This window comes from Tamandua tetradactyla, chromosome 3 (genome assembly GCF_023851605.1).
Source record: "Tamandua tetradactyla isolate mTamTet1 chromosome 3, mTamTet1.pri, whole genome shotgun sequence".
Taxonomy (NCBI): domain Eukaryota; kingdom Metazoa; phylum Chordata; class Mammalia; order Pilosa; family Myrmecophagidae; genus Tamandua; species Tamandua tetradactyla.
Window position 1 is genome coordinate 42,498,339 of NC_135329.1, and position 17,072 is coordinate 42,515,410.

At 35.9% G+C, this 17,072-nt stretch overlaps 1 pseudogene; it reads left to right on the top strand.

Moving 5' to 3' along the window:
• Window positions 1-753: 753 nt before the first annotated feature.
• LOC143675542 (type 2 phosphatidylinositol 4,5-bisphosphate 4-phosphatase pseudogene) lies at window positions 754-4,381 on the top strand (annotated as a pseudogene).
• The last annotated feature ends 12,691 nt before the right edge of the window (window positions 4,382-17,072 follow it).

The window sequence follows — 17,072 nt, forward strand, 5'->3', positions numbered from 1 at the left end:
TCACACTTCCCCTTTGTTTCCATTTCCGTTTTTGTAGAGTAATCATGGTTTTGTTATTCATACAAATCTTAATTCCTTTTTATTCTTCTACAAGAATCTTCTGTTTAAATAATTATATTTGCATCAATCTCAATGTTTGACGAATTCTTCATGTGCTATTTATAGATTCCATATCTCTGTTTGTACACTGTCCATGTACTAGTCCCATGGCCTTAAAAGTTAATGTAACTTCTAAAGATGTTCAACTAATAGCAGTGAAAATAAAAAGGGAATATAATTTGTTGAGCCCACATGACAACTCTGAGAAATAGCACATTGAAAATGTTTAGGACTAGTTAACAGGAGTTATAGCATGTGATCCTATAATTAGCTGGGGAGATTTAACTCTATAAACTTAGTTCTCTTATATACAAATTAAGAGATATAAATTAGATTATTTCTAAAGTTCTTTCTGATTCTAGATCTACAGTTTTTATAGGAGGAATTAAAATTGACATTGAAAGTCAGAACTTTTCTTCCACAATACTTTCCTTCTTATTTCTCCAGGTGAATGGCAAAATGTTGGCAGGAAGTATGTCTGTAAAGTCAGGGAAAAAAATCCACAAAATCTTTAAAAAAATGTAAACTGAAGTCATTCTCATTCTCATAATAAGATGGTACCGGTGAGTTATGAATATCTGGGTAATAAAAGAAAACGACTAAGAAGAAGTCAGTGTCAACAGTCCAAGACAGAATAAATTGGATAGTTTAGGCATGTGCTTGGAATGCAGGAAAATTGCCTTCCTAGAAAAGCGACGAGGTGGGTGTCAGCATGTGAGCCATTAACAAGATGTATGGATGACATAAAACAAGAGCTCAGCACTTGGGTGAAGAATTATTGGTAGCAGAAGATAGTTTCACTTGACTCAGCCATGATAATCTTCACCTACCTGGGAAGAAGGAGGAAAATTATGAGAGCCTCATTACTGCTTATGTATAAATAGGGTCTCTATGAGTGTGAACAGAGTTTCACATTACCTCTGAAAATCAGATTTGGCATAAATATCATCAGGCAAGAAATTTTAAGTGTTCAGGGAAGGTCAAGGTATCCTTTTCCCGGCTCTTAAGGTTGAGTACTTAAGAGACCAAGGTGAATTGTGCATGCCTGGTGTGTATGTATTGTGGGGGAGAGCACGGGGAGTGGTTGCAGTCCACTTGTCTCAGTTGCATGATGACCTTCCTGAGTTTGTGGGAGGTCTTTTAAGGCTGTTCAAATTAGGTGGATTTGATTTAAGAGGAGCACAATAAAAAGTCTATGATCTTTCAAAATTATCAAAACTGTGGTATTATGGGGAAATGGTAGAGATAACAGTTTTTTAATCTGCCTGAATTGCACAAGAACAGACAGAGCAACTAGATAGAAAAAACAAAACCATTTTCAATAATATTAACTGACTAGGGATCTCTTCAAGCCTTAAACTGTAAGCAGGTGGGGAAAAACCACTAATAGGCATAAGGCCACATGGCATCTGTCTGTAGCAGAGGGAGGACATGGAACTTTAAAACAGCAAAACCCCCAAACTGGTATTGACTGGAAACTGTTATTCCCTGGAAAGCACAACAGGACAATTTGAGAACTGCAGAGGAAACTGGGTGAGGTTTGTTCATTCACTAGCTGGTGAGTGAAAAGGGGTCTGAGTAAGGACAGTTTAACTCCTGTAAATTCTCATTATTGACTAGACAGTGTTGCCTTCTATAAATGAAGAGAAATTGTTGGGGTTGGAATAAAAAATGAGCAGCTCAGTGATGGGAGAAATGAAGAGAGGCCCAGATAAAAGTGGAGGAAGGTAATAGAATCAAGAAATCTCAGAAATCAAGCTTTCACATTTTTGAACATTACATGAAAACAACTGAAGAGGTACTTCTGTGAAGTTAAAAAAATCTACTCTGAATCCCACTTATAAAAGCTCAAGAAAACTAATTTCACATAAAAACAAACAATAAAAAAGTACTGCAGTTAAATTTCACACAAAGTTAATATGAGAAAATAGAGAAGAGAGAGCAAGATAAAATCTGTAGACAATGAATGAACCACCAGAAATATGCCCACAGAATAGATCAAATGTGTAACTTATATCAGAATAGGCTAAAATGCGTTAAGAAAATAATAGAAAACTAGAAAGAAGAACATAAATCAGGATTAGAAAAATTCATAAATGAGTTGCTACAACCCAGAATTAGATATAAAAAATATCATTTCAGAAGTATAGATTAAACTAGAGGAAAAATAAAGGCAAATCAGCACAACAAATGTTGTGTCTTAAGATGAAGAGAAGTTAAAAGGAGAAAAATTGTTAAAGATAAAAAAGAAATGAGGTCAGCATTGTCGCATACAACTGCTAAAAGAAATTGGAAAAGAGATCAGGCTTCAGTTAGAGATAAGAATGAAACTGGTCGAGTCAGGATTTAGGTAAATCAGAATACAGGGGTAAGGTAATAGAGGTAATTGTTGGTATTTTAGAACTTCGCTTATTCTATGAGACCAAAGAAAGAGAGGTTTATTTTGTCCAAAACCTAAATTTTCTGTAGTACAGAATCTAACTCAACCTGTATGGTTTGATCCTTTAAACAACTGAAACACATGGAGCCAGAAAGGGAATGAGGCTTGTAATTCTGTATAGCTTAATGCAATGCCTGGAAACATAATCCCAGAGTATTTTGAGCAATTAATTAAAAAATATTGGCAAAGTCCCCAGAGGGATGGGAGAAAAAATATGAAACTATTAAATTTTACCAGCAGGGAAACCCCTGATACTGTTTCAAACATTAGGGACACCCAAGTCAACAGGCCAAGCCCTTGAACTTGAGGCTTGCTTTTTTGAAGTTTATTTATGTAGTGGAGAAGTTAGCCTACCTATAGTTATGCCCGAGAGTTACTTCCAAGGACCTCTTTTGTTTTCTGTGGCCTCTCTCTCTCTCTAAGCCCAACTCTGCCAATGAAATCATGACCTTTCCTCTTATGTGGGACATGGCATCCAGGAGTAAAATCTCCCTGGCAACATGGGATATAACTCCCAGGGATGAGCCTTGCCCTGGCACCATGGAGATTGACAATGCCTTTTTGTTCAAAAGGGGAAGAAGAATTGTAACAAATAGGGTATCAGTGGCTGAGAGAGTTCACACAGCATCGAGAGACTATTCTGGAAGCTACTCTTACACAAGATTCAGCTAGATATTTCTACTTATTATGGTTTGCCAAACCCCAACCACAACCATTCCCGTCAACCCTAAAGAACACCTAGGGTTTTATATGAGATTCTACAAAGGTTCCGTGCGCTATGATTACTTTTCAGAAACCTACCACCTCCAAATGGGTTCCTAGGCCAGATAAGTCCTGAAATCCAGAGGGCCCAGCCTCTCCAGAACATCAACTAGTTCCATTTCCCTATCCCATATTACTGACTATCCTTTCCAACATGAAAAATTAGAATGGGCATAGCCCAAACACCTCTAAAGACTGGGAGAAAGATCAAAGGAGAAAGAGGAATTATAACAAAGAAAATAAGATTTAACAAAGGGTACAACTGCTGAATCATTATATTGATGCTACTTTTAGTTTTCAGTGTCTTGGAGCCGCTAGAAGTAAAAACCTAAAACCCATACCAGACTCTGAAATCTGTTCTACAACTAATTGTTGTGGTGTGTTTTGAAATTTTTTGTTTTTTTTAAATATATGTTATTTTTCACAATAAAAAAAAGAAAAAAATAGGCAATCATGGAATACCAGTGGTATTCCAGTAATAAACTGCCACTTGTGCCAACCTCTGATCAGTTTGGATTGAAGTTTCACAAGCATGTGGTTGCATGCACGGTTTGCAATGAACCAATCACAGAACCCTCAACAAGGAAGAAATGATGTTAGATACCCTTGTAATTGTCTCTTTGCTTGTAAGGACATGTCTCAATGAATAGGATGGATGTCCAAGACCCAATTGTAATAATTAATCTTTGTCCAATAATCCTTATTTCTGAAGAACAGCCAGCTCAACCTGCATTGCCAGATCAACCAAAAGGTACAATGGTCAAGTGTGGGCATTGTGGAAACACATTCCCGTGGATGGAATTGAGGTTTAACACGTTAGCAAAATGCCCACACTGCAAAAAAATTTCTCCAGTGGGTAGTGCACTTCCATGGAGATGTTATTGTGCATATATTACCATTGGAATGATTTGTATTTTCATTAGTGTTGGATTAACTGTTGACACCAAAGATTTTCCCAGGCAATTTCACACAACCTATGTTTTCTGGGCAATTGTTTGCCTCTTAGGTTTGATCTGCCTTATCCGAGTTTGTTACTGGGGAACAATAAGTGTCAGTTACCCAGGACACAGTTTTGCATAACCTTGCTTACGACTGAGTGACACAGGTGAGAGTTCTATAAGTTCTCCATAAGATGCTCTCGACATCTTGAAATCATTTATCCTAATGGATTCCATTCTCATTTACATTTACAAGTTTAAAGACTTTGGGAGTCTTTTATGAACAATTGTTCATTGTACTACATTATATGCAAATTGTTTTGTTACGTTTTCAAGCTCTGAATAATAAAGCTGTGTTTTCATGTTCTTTTCTATCTTTTAGAGGTATTTTTTATTTGTTCCCCACATTATATATAAGCATCGCCCTCTCATTGTTTTAAAATCATTTGCTCCATTACTTGGTGATCTGTGAGTATTCTCAAGAAGTGTTCCTCAATAGCTTCACATTTATACTTACATTTAAATTAAACAGAATCAAAATTGCTTGCTTTAAAATTTAAGCAATACACTTTTTGCTTGGACTGCTTACTGCAACTTTAACCTAAGATCATAGTGATCTTATTCAGGAAAAAATATTGAGTGTATCTTCAAAGACTTGTTCTTAAAGAAAAAACATTCCTAGATACTATTTGCTTGGTTTTTGTTTTTGTAGAGAGATACGATATTTTGGGTGTAATTTAAAATACAGGAATGAAACTATTTATTTGTTCACAGTTGGAGATAATATTGGATGAATGTCTTTTCTCAAAGATCACATGACTTCTGTCTTTCACTTTTGTCCCTATTACTTACCAATTATAAAAATTCCCCTCTGGATTCATGGAATTTGATGTTAATCAACTCTATGTATTTCCTTTTAGAACCCGGAAGAGTTAGTTCAAATAACATATTTTATAATACTTGACCATTTAAACAAAGATATATTTACATTGGTTTGCCCTCTTTTTCAATAGAGTATGGTAACTTTTTTTTATTGGATAATTATATACTACTTATGTGTGTAGGGGGCTTATGACATTTTATTTTATCTTAAATATAGCTGGTCAGAAAATTAGCTAGTTATTTAAGAAATAATATCAAAAGCAAAAAGTAGACTAGTTTTCTAAGACTTCACTAGGATTTAAGGAATCAGCTCTTACACTGCCCAGCTTTGCAGTTTTGAACAAAAAAATTGCTTAATTGAGACAGCATATTCTGAAGTCTTTGCTGTAAAAGAGTTAGATAATGAAATAATCTGAGTAAATTAATTGGCTCTTCCAGGGATAAGCATAATATTTTAAATTATTTATGTTCTTGATTAGTATGCAATTGTATCTAATCAGATATTTTGGAGAAAAATAAATGCAAATTCCAAAGAATAAATGATAAATGTGTAAATGGAGTAGCTCAGGATTATACGTAACTTTGAAATTCACTAGTAAATACACTAATAAAGGTTATTGTTCAAAAAAAGAGAAATGAGAAAAGAGATAAAAATAATTCAATAGGAAGTGAATTATTGAAAACAAATAAAGAGGATCCAACCCGAGAATAATAGAGAACTCAGAAGATAGAAACCAAAGCAAGAGAACAAAAAAATGCAAAAATATAATTCATGAAAGCATTCTTGAAAGGAAAGAAAATTCAAAAGTAAATATTGAAAAGTACACCTTATATATCAAACTATTGCACCAGAAAAACTAACACTAAGACACAGTCTAATAAGCTTATTGGAATGTAAAGGATAAGAAATTGTGGGCACATGCTCAAAAAGACCAAATGACTTAAAAGGGAAAGATAATAAGGTAACTATCCAAGTTTTTGACAGCAACACTTCATGAAAGGAGAAAATGGAGTAATATTTAAGAAAGAAAATATAAACCAAGGATATAAATATTTATATATATATATTCAAGTACAGAAGGCACATAAAAACTGTTATCAACATACAATAACTCAGGGAATATTGTTTCATAAATACTTCCTTAGCAATCTATTAGAGAACCCATTCCAGACATCCAAATGACAAGAGCTATATAAAGTTAAAGATTGGTGGTGAGCATTTAAACCATAATGACTTGTAGAACTAAGACAAATGGCTGTTAAAAAAGAGAATATAGTATGTAATAGTTACATGCTCATTTTTACGTGCTGTAAAAATGGAGGAGATTGGTAAGAGTATATTCAATTTTCAACTGTTCAAAATAATTGTATTGGTGATAGTGCTGTTTTATTGTTAGTCTGTATTGTGTATGCAGTGTGTGATCAAATACATGGGTAATTGTGAAATATTCTGTCATCTCTATGTCACCGAGAACTGGATTCCTTGTGTGGAAGAAGGGAGATACAGATGTAGCAGAAAAGAGGATAAGTAAAATTTGAATTGGAAGTATCAGTGTGAACTCATGAAATGTTTTTTACTTTATAAGCCTAGAATAAAAGACCAACCCATAAAAATGAGTATCTTTTGTGTTCAGATTTATGGTTTTCTTAGTATGGTATACTAAGATGATCTGGAACAGCTTGTCACATCATAAAGTAAGGAAGCTAACAGAGTCTACTTAAGTCATATTAAAAGGACCCAGGACCAAAATTTAAGAAGTTCCCAAGGACAAAGATGGGACCATTTAAGATTTAAAAAAGGTAATAATTGCAATTGATTGAAATCTATTAAATATATTTAAATTTATGACTTCAAAAATGATATTAAAAGTGATATTTGGTCATAATAAGAGAATCGTATTATCTTGAACACTGGCAAATAAGGGAAAATAATCACCATGTACCCTCTTTCCTGTATGAACTGTATCATTAGGAAATGAGGGAAAATATCTCATTTTAAAAAGAGTTACAACTAATAACTGAAAAAAAAAAAGAATATCAGCATTTTGAAAAGTGATGGATCTAGGAATTGACCATCAATAGAAGCTAACATCTCAAAAAGAGACAAGCAGGCATTATGTGCATCTTAATAAAAGAACACAGCACCATCTATGGTCCTGATTGTTCATGAGTCTCTAGCTGACCTGAGTTGCAGCCTCAGTGTGCAATCAGTAAAATCTAAGCTATGGAAACTCTACAGGCCAAATGGTCTTCAATAGATAATTGTAAAAGAAAGAGGAAAGGATGGAGACACAATTATAGATGAAAAGAGATTTAGAAGATATATCAAAGGAAAAAAATTAGGTAGAATTAAAGTACAATGTTTAGACTGAATACTCGAGTGGTAATCTTATCAAAAACACAAAGAAACAATTATAGTCAGGATAATGGTTACTCTTCAGAAGAGGGAGGGTGTTCAGATTGGAATTGGGCACATGGAGATAGTGATGATACTGCAAACAGGTTACCCTTATAATAAATTATTAAGCTAAACACTTGTTTTGTTTGGTATTTTTGGTACATGTTATTTATTCAATATGAAAGTGTTGGCAAATTATTGAATCCCAGAGAGGGTGAATGCTGTAATGGAGTCAATACTCAACTAGACAGAAGGTAGAGGATTTGGAATTAAATGCAAGGTCTACAAGCCAGTAGCTGAATTAATGTGGGCAAGATACTCTGTTTCTCCATTCTTTTTCTTTTAGGACTTGAAATAATTATTTCTTCAAGTTTCCCTTCACTTTTAAAATCTAAAGTAGCATCTTAGTAGAAATGGATTTCTTAGTAGAAATGGTATGAACAGGATGGAAATGGTAAGCTATCAGAAAGCCAAAAGCCTTTGGGAGGATAAAGCAGAGGGGGTGGTTCCTGGCGCATTGGAGCTACTGCAGAGCGGCATACCATGGAGCAAGGTAAACTGCTTTGAGAATTGATAAGAAGACCTGGAAGTGCAAGTAGAAGACCTTTTGTATTATATGTCATAGTTGCTGCTCCTGTCTGCTCCTTTCGACAACCTCTGGGAAACAGAACCACCTCCCCCTGCCCCCAGACACATACATGCACTCATACACAATCTCTCAAAGCTCTTTAAAGCTGGGCACCTGGACGGGCCATGGTGGCAGATTTCTAGCCTGCCATGCTGGCAGAGTTCTAGCCTGCCATGCTGGAGACCCTTGTTCGTTTCCTGGTGCCTACCCATGTTTAAAAAAAAAAAGCTAGTCACTTTCAAGAATTGTAGCCTCAAATAGTTTATGATTTTGTCTATTGTGCTTTCACACTTAGAATAACTAAGTGGATTCTCTGCCCAATGGGCTCAAATGACTGATTCCTGAGACACCAGGGGTTCAAACAGAGTAAGAGTTTATTGCTAAGCATGAAGCAAGAGATCAGATGGCTCATCAGTCCAAAAATCTGTCTCTCCTAACTGCAGTACTTCTGACAGTTTCATAGCATTAAAAGATAGGTAACTTTTCGGGTGAGCCACGGTGGCTCAGCAGGCCAAGTTCTTGCCTGCCGTGCCGGAGACCCAAGTTTGATTCCCAGTGCCTGCTCATGGCAAAAAAAAAAAAAGGCAAGTTTTAGAATAATGAGCACAATGGCTCCAGATGATATAATTAGAGGTGAGCAAATTATTGAGTATGTGCAGATTGATTACATGCTCAGTTACAGAACGTAATAAAGAAAATGGCAACCTTTATATGACGATAGGTATGGTTTTTAGTATTATAATGAGGTGTTCTAGTTTGCTAGCTGCCGGAATGCAACACACCAGAGACGGATTGGCTTTTAATAAAAGGGGATTTATTTCATTAGTTCTTCAGAGGAAAGGCGGCTAACTTTCTACTGAGGTTCTTTCTTACGTGGAAGGCACAGGATGGGCTCTGCTGGTCTTCTCTCCAGGCCCCTGGGTTCCAACAACTTTCACCGGGGTGATTTCTTTCTGCATCTCCAAAGGCCTGGGCTGAGCTGTGAGTGCTGAGATGAGGAATGCCGAGCTGCTTGGCTGTGCTACGTTGCGCTCTCTCATTTAAGCACCAGCCAATTAAGTCAAACGTCACTCATTGCAGCAGACACGCCTCCTAGCTGACTGCAGATGTAATTAGCAACAGATGAGGTTCACGTACTATTGGCTTATGTCCGCAGCAACAAGACTAGGTATGCTCACCTGGCCAAGTTGACAACTGAATCTAACTAACACATGAGGTATAGGTCACTATTGGTTAAGGTCTAATCTGCTGCACATGTCAGACAGTCCTGTCCTATTTTGGTTAGATCCAGCTTTGGTGATCAAGATAACCTTTGAATTGGGGTGAATTTGTTCTGAGCTGACTCAGGACCCTTCATTAATAAACATTAGGGATTGTCTTTGGTGATCACAAGACTTCAGAGTTGAAAAACTGGATAAATGGGTACAAGTGAGGGCCAGTCACAAGGGATTTATAATCACAACAGCACAAGATAAAGGCTATTATAATCATCATGGGAGATCAAGGCAGCTAGATTACAGCTCATAGATTTCAGGTATTTCCTTCTGTCTACTCTAATATACCAGAACGTAAAAAGAAATATCTAATAACAATTCAGTAACCATAATTATCCCTTAAATCCTAATTTCTTGGTTACAACTTGATGTTTGCATTAAAATTGTATCTTTCAAAAAATATTGCTCCCCCAGTTATTTTTGAATAGCCTTGAATGTTCTCTGTATTCAGCAGGCTTGTCTGCCCTTGGCTGTATAGAAATACTCATCTGTGATTTGTCTCCGAGTCTAGACTGCTTCCTAAAGTTTCCAGTGCCTATTAAAGTTTGCCTTGAGAAATGAACATGCTTTTTGACAATTGTTCTTCATGAGAGCTCAGTCATCTGACCAAAGCAAACTGCCCCAGGTACATTTAAAAAGTTATTGCCGTAAAAGAATTGCCCCAATCTGTAAAGGCATCTATTTAGCATGCATGCCTCTAGCTGTGAAATAATTCAGTTTTCACCTTTATAAAAATATGAAGTGACTCACCTATTTTAAATGAGTTCATACTGCGTTTTCAGTTAATCCCGTTGTCCTCTGAATTGGAAAATGCATGGATACCTTCATTCATTTATTTAATTAGAATAAAAGCCCTGTTCCCTTCTCTCACCCCACACTATATACACTAGATCCCACATAATAACTAAAGTACAGGCAATATACATTTTGCTGTATTAAAAGCAATATATTTAATGGTACTTCAGAATCAGACAAGTTGGCAAGGGTTTTGGCAGCAATTGTGAATAATTTGCAGAAGGTTTCTCCTGGAAGACTCTCTTTTATTAATTTGCCAACTTTCCTAATTTAAACACTGACTCATGTTTCATATAAATTTCTTCCTAGGACATAATTATACTGACAACGAATACTCTGTGCATGGGAGGTGATCTGGACTTGAAAATAGCTTTTTCTCAAAAGTCAACTTTTGTTTCACCAAAAGTAAAAATCTACTGAAAGTAACTACTGAACCAAATAGGTAGCAAGTGAAGATGCTATGACCTGCTTTAAACTTGGATCACACGTCTAGGCTTAATGGAAAAGATGTATAGTGGAAACTTATAGATTCTTGAGTAGTAAGCTCTAAAATGTTACTAGCTGTTTATTTTCTAGATTATCAATACATTACCAGCAAGTTTGACTGATGGAATAGGTCGGTTGCAGGAGAAAGGGTTCTTTAAGAAATTATCTGCTGAGCTTTGTAAGAGCATATATAGAAATATCTTACTACCTTCCAGTAATTCCTATTTATTCTACGTTTGACAGGAGATTGAAAACATTTTACCCTCTATCTAAAAGCCCCCTGGGTATAACTCCAATATACCACGTTCATCAATTAAAATAATCCAAAGCATAGAAGCCATGGGCATTTCAGAAAATGAAAGAAATAAAGCATTCCACCAAGTCTACCCAAGAAGCAACATTTTAAATTCAAATTTTGGAAGGAAAAAAAAGGATTCTTTCTCTCTCTCTCTTTTTTGTATAGATCTCAGAACACTGTAGAATGTGTTTTCCAAACCTGACTCATAGCATAATAACTTAAAACATTAAGGTACAGGTCTTCAGCCTCTGGCCTATACTACCTGAGTTACAGTAATGTGGTGATGGAGGTAGGGGTGGAGATGATGGGGAAGTAGAGTTAGAATCGGTTATGTATGTGTGTTTAAAAAGTTATCGGGTGGGGGTTGTGAGGGTAGTTCAGTGGTAGAATTCCCGCCTATCATGTGGGAGACCTGGGCACGATTCCCAGCCCATGCACTTCCCAAAAAACAAATAAACAAATGAAAAACCAAACAAAAACAAAAAATTCCACAAATGGTGCTGCAATAAGGGACTACTCATATGGAAAAAGAATAAAATGTGACCCCCGGCCATACAGTCTACAAAGAAAAAAAAGTTATCAGGTTTTTATTCTTATGCAGCTGTTCCCATTCCAGTAAAGGATCTGTATTTAGGAGCAACCTTTACAGAGCATTAATTACTGTGCATGAAGCATTAGCATAATCAGCATTGAGAGTCATTATAGGAAAATTTTTATAGGTGTAATCACTATATACTAAGTCCTATGTTAGTGGGAGAGATAGATATAAACATCTGCTTATTGTCTGTTTTAGACTGCCAAAGCTGCCAGAATGCAACACACCAGAGGTGGATTGGCTTTCAATAAAAGGGGATTTATTTAGTTAAAAACATATAATTCTTCAGAGGAAAGGCAACTAACTTTCAAATGAAGTTCTTTTTTTACACGAGAAGGCACAGGGTGATCTCTGCTGGCCTTCTCTCCAGGCCTCTGGGTTCCAACCACTTTCCCCTGGGTGATTCCTTTCTGCGTCTTCAAAGGCTGGGCTGAGCTGCGAGTGCTGAGATGAGGTATGCTGAGCTGCTTGGCATACCAAGCTGCGCTATGTTGAGCTCTCTCATTTAAGCATCCAGCCAATTAAATCAAGCATCATTCATTGCAGCAGGCATGCCTCCCCGCCAGCTGCAGAAATAATCAGTGACAGATGAGCTTCACATGCCATTGGCTCATGGCCACAGCAACAGTACTAGGCACCCTTACCTGGCCAAGTTGACACCTGACCCTAACTACCACACTGTCTAAGCAAATAAACAATGTAATTTCAGTCATTACTAAGCTCTTTGAAGGAAGACTATGGGAACAGGAAATGACTAGGGTTGGGTCAATGTGATAACCACTTTAGTTGGTTCATCTGGGAAGTTCTTTAAGCCCTGACCCAAAAGATGTAAATTGATTTCAAGTTGAGATGGGCAGCTGTTCAAATTTCTTTCAGAATCTGGTTCAGGTAAAGTCATATAGCAGAATGATCCCCTGTATTTTCTTAAATTAAAAAACCTGGCTTACAGGTAACCATAGTGAAGGTAATCTCAGAGCATGCCCTTGTTTCTGACCCAATGTTCATTGTTCCAGACAGTTACTCTCAATGAGAAGTTGCTATCTTATTGAACTATGTATATATTTTGAAAAACTGCAATAGATCTGTTGAACAACATCTAAACAGAATTTTTCAGATAAATATTTTCTGAACAAAGCTTACCTTTTAAAAAGCATACATTGACTATGCTGCCCAATTTCAGTGTTCAGCAACTAACCACTTTAAATAAAAAGGTGGGCACATTTTTGCAAACAATAACACCACTGGTACTTTCATTTATTCTGGGTTTTCCAGCTTAGCTGAAAATTTTGAAATAGTGAGTTGTACAACTTTTCCTTCACTCCTTTCAACTTACAGTATAAAGGAAATAGGAGACCAGATGCACAATAAAAGGAGATGCCTGAGAGCCATTGGTTGTATTGGTTATGCAGAGATGATAAACAATATTTTACTGCTGCTGACAAGTCTCAGTATACTGAGAGTAATGGTGACAAAAAGATAATTTTCTGGACAATGATAAAAATATTTGTGAGAAGAATAATAACTCAATAAAAAAAGAAGCCAGGGCCGCGGTGGCTCAGCGGGCAAAGTGCTTGCCTGCTATGCCGGAGGACCTCGGTTCGATTCCCGGCCCCAGCCCATGTAACAAAAACGGAGAAACAGAATACAATAAAACAAGAAAATGTTTAAAAATGTTTCCCTTTCTTCCTTCCTTCCTTCCTTCTATCCTTCCTTCCTTCTCTCTGTCTTTCCTTTAAAAAAAAAAAAAAAAAAAAAAAAAAAAAGAAGCCAAAGCAATTTAACCCAAAGTTAGCCATGCTACAGTGATTCCAACCAACAGAAAATAGTGATTGCTTGCAATAAAGCAAGTTCTGGGGCTACTGCTCATGGGGTAGTTGAGGATGATTGAGAGTTAGGTGGTTTCTATTCAATCATCATTTTTCTCATGCCTTCTACATTTGCATTTTTAGCCCTAAGAAGGTATGTTCATAATGAGACATGAACACAGGGAAAATTATCTTCCATATACACTGTTTATGAATAAAATCTTTTAAAAATGTAAAATAAAACTGTTTCAGCAAAGAACCTCTACTTATACAGAAAACTCATTCACAGAATGTTTTAAATTATGATTATGAAGTAACAGTTTTCACTGGTAGATAATTTTAACACCTGCAGAGTTCTTACATTTTATATTATATCAGATGATCTTTGCAATAGCCCTTAAAGGTAGAAATAACAGATTCTTATTATTCCCAGGAAACTGAGAGGTGAAATGATTCACCCAAGAATACTGAGTTTGAAAGTGATGGAACTTGGGTTTTTACAGCATCTTCCAACTTCTGGCCTATTGCGCCTTCCAGAAGTACATTTCAGCTACAAAAGTATGTGTTTTTATTACAAAACAAGAAATGTTTTGGCTTGGCAGTTCAATAGATTCTTCCCCCAGCCGGTAGTGTAATTTTGAATGAGTATTCCTAGAACACCGAATATTTTGGCTAAAAAAGTGTTTTGCGCTACATCGTGATCATTTTATATTGGACCAACATGCTAATTTTTTTCCTGTTATTAGTTGAAGTCTGGATGCTCATAGTGTTATTGGCAGAATAATTGATTTCTAGTAAAGAACCTTAATATTCTTCTTGGTTTTGATTTTACTCTTTCTCACCTGTGTCAACTGCTATTAATAAGGCTGCTAGATTGCCATTTGCAATGTTAAATGTAGCAAAGATGTTACAGGGATACATATGATTGAATAAGATAACTTTTTCACAAGTTACATTACCTTATCCTCCCTGGAACCACCCGGCACCTATAAACTGGCATTTATTTAATTCTGAATTAAGTAAAGAATTAGTCTATTTGTCTTTTAAACTATACTGTGGATCATTATTGCTCTGAATTTTAGAATTTAATTACTAAAGACAGTAAGAGGATGTTACTTGGGTATTTTTGTCTGTTTTGTTCACTTCCATCAGCAATATTATGAACCATACAATATACTCTGCCACTTATGTTCATTTGAGCAATATAGCCTTCATAGGATCTAGATTATTCAGCACAAATCCCAGGAATAATAACTGCTTCACGTTACTGCACATTCCCCTAGAGGTAAATTCCACTCCCCACTCCCTCTCTCCCAGTCCCCAGGGTTCTCTAATACTCTTTCCTTTCTTATTAGGTCTCAAGAGACCCATGCATTTATGGAAAGTGTTTTCCATTGTCTCACTCTTCTTGTCTACTGGTGGCTCTTGCCTACAGACTGTGGATGAGAAAAAATGACTGCTACCACTGCTGTCAGTGTTGTTTTAATCATAAACATTCTTTGTTCTTGTTATTTGCTGTTCTAGTCAGGCATTACTTTCCCTTCTTAATACTTTCTTGGTGTTCTCACAGCTTCAGCTTGAGAACAATGCTTTGGCTAAACCTTGGAAGATCGCTTTGTCACTGAGAACAGCTCTGCATTAACCTTCCAAGAAAAACTTTTACTGAAGTTTTTTTTTTTTTTAACTTTTTCTAAAGTTTTAATAGCTCTTTTATGTAGGAATATATGGACATGTCTTCTATGGATTAGGTTGGCAGCTGATATAGAAAAATAACCCAGGGTTGCGTTAAAAATTATGCTTACCTGTCAAGATGAGAGATATCCCAGAATGCAGTTCTGGCTTTTTGTTCCCTACTAAGTGGAACCCTTTGCCCATCAGGAGACAAACTCCCTTAGAGGCATGCTTTGCCTTCCCTCGAAGTCTGAGAGACTTACTATCATCACCTTCCACTTTTCTTCTCAAGAAGCCAGCCGGATTGGGTGAGGGTAGAAGGCTAGTAAATAGGACTCTTTTGTTTCCATGAAGGACTAGGAAGTTTTTTTTTTCCTCACCATGACTGGAATTACACCTTCTACAGAAAAGTCTCCCTGTAGCCCCAGCCAAGTCTTCGGGTTCTTTTAAGAGCTCCTCCTGTTGATCTATGGTGTTATGCACAGCAATCCTTTAGTTGGTGTATCTGCAATACTATCTCTTGACTTGGCTCTCTGGTATGGAAGCATATTTGCACATTCTGAACAATTCAGACTGGTGTGGATGTCATCAGTGATTTTTTCCCCAAGAGAACAAGTTCTATGGTTTCTAGAGGGTGTGGGGTATGTCATACATATGCTTTATATCATATATGTTAATGCATTTTGGATACATGCATATATTAATATGCTTTCTGCCTATCCAAGAAATGATCAATTGATCTTATATTGAAATAAAACAAAGCTAAATTACTCTAGTCAAAACCAGGTGCAAAGCAGAAAATGCTATTTAAATGAAACATTTTGTTTATTTATTGCCTTCTATTCACTATTACCATTTAATTTCTTGGAGTTTTATATTTTTAGCAGGTAGAAAACATTTAAGCAGGGAGAGGATATAATGTGCCAGAAGGTCCCAAGTCCATAAAATGGGTGTATATACATATAGTCTGCTGATAGATACAATAGGAATTTCTCAAACTGTAAAAAGCATGAATTTTTATTTAAGCTGTAATTTACCTATATTAACAACGTTAATAAAACTTTCACCAGCAATTAACATTTTTTTGCATATGAAGTGAACTTTGGAGGATTTTATTGATTCTTCTTTAGCCCTGTGGGGGTCGTGCAGTAGCCATATCATAGGTGATTGCTAACTGAATGATTGTCAGGCCTTTAAAATCTGCCTCTCTTGATTTACACTACTTTGTTTTCAATTATAGTTCAAACACTTGTTAATCTAAAAAAAAACCAAAGAAGTTAAGAGCCTGCATCAATCACAAGAGGCCATCCTCAGAAAGCATTTTTGTTCATGATGGCGAATTATTTTATTTTTTGCGTTTTTTTTTCTAGAAATGATCTTAGTATCACCTTCCCTAACTTGAATACTTAAATATGCAGTTGTGATACTTTACCAGTCACTTAAGGTCCAAAGTACCTACCATAGCTTTATTAAAAAAGGAAAATACAGTATGAACCAGGTGCTGGATATTTTTATGTTTTCATATAAATACAAATTTAAATAAAAAAAATTAGAAAATTAGTGAAAATACTAGTACCTAAAATGAAAACATTACCAAGTTAAAATATTATTAAACCTGCAATAAAAGCTTTCACATTTTCTTATGTAGTTTAACTGTCTTGAGTATATATGTCTCTTAGAACTGTCTCGATTTCTTTATGGGAGTAGTTAGCTTATAAATTACAAATCAATCAATTAATCATTAACTAGCTATGATAGTTACTTCATTTATTGATTCTGAGAAGTGCTTTCTCAAACATTAGCCTAATCAATCCAACACTCAGAGCTAACCTGTTACTATCCTGTTAGATTGAATTTTGCCCAGTGTTAAATGTATCTGCCCAAACAAAACTACGCTCTTTAACTCTATGAACCAAACTAAATTATAGTCTTACAAATGTTTGTTAAATCAGTTCTTAACTTTGAAAATTACCAGACACTCACAAATGTGGAAAGTTTAAA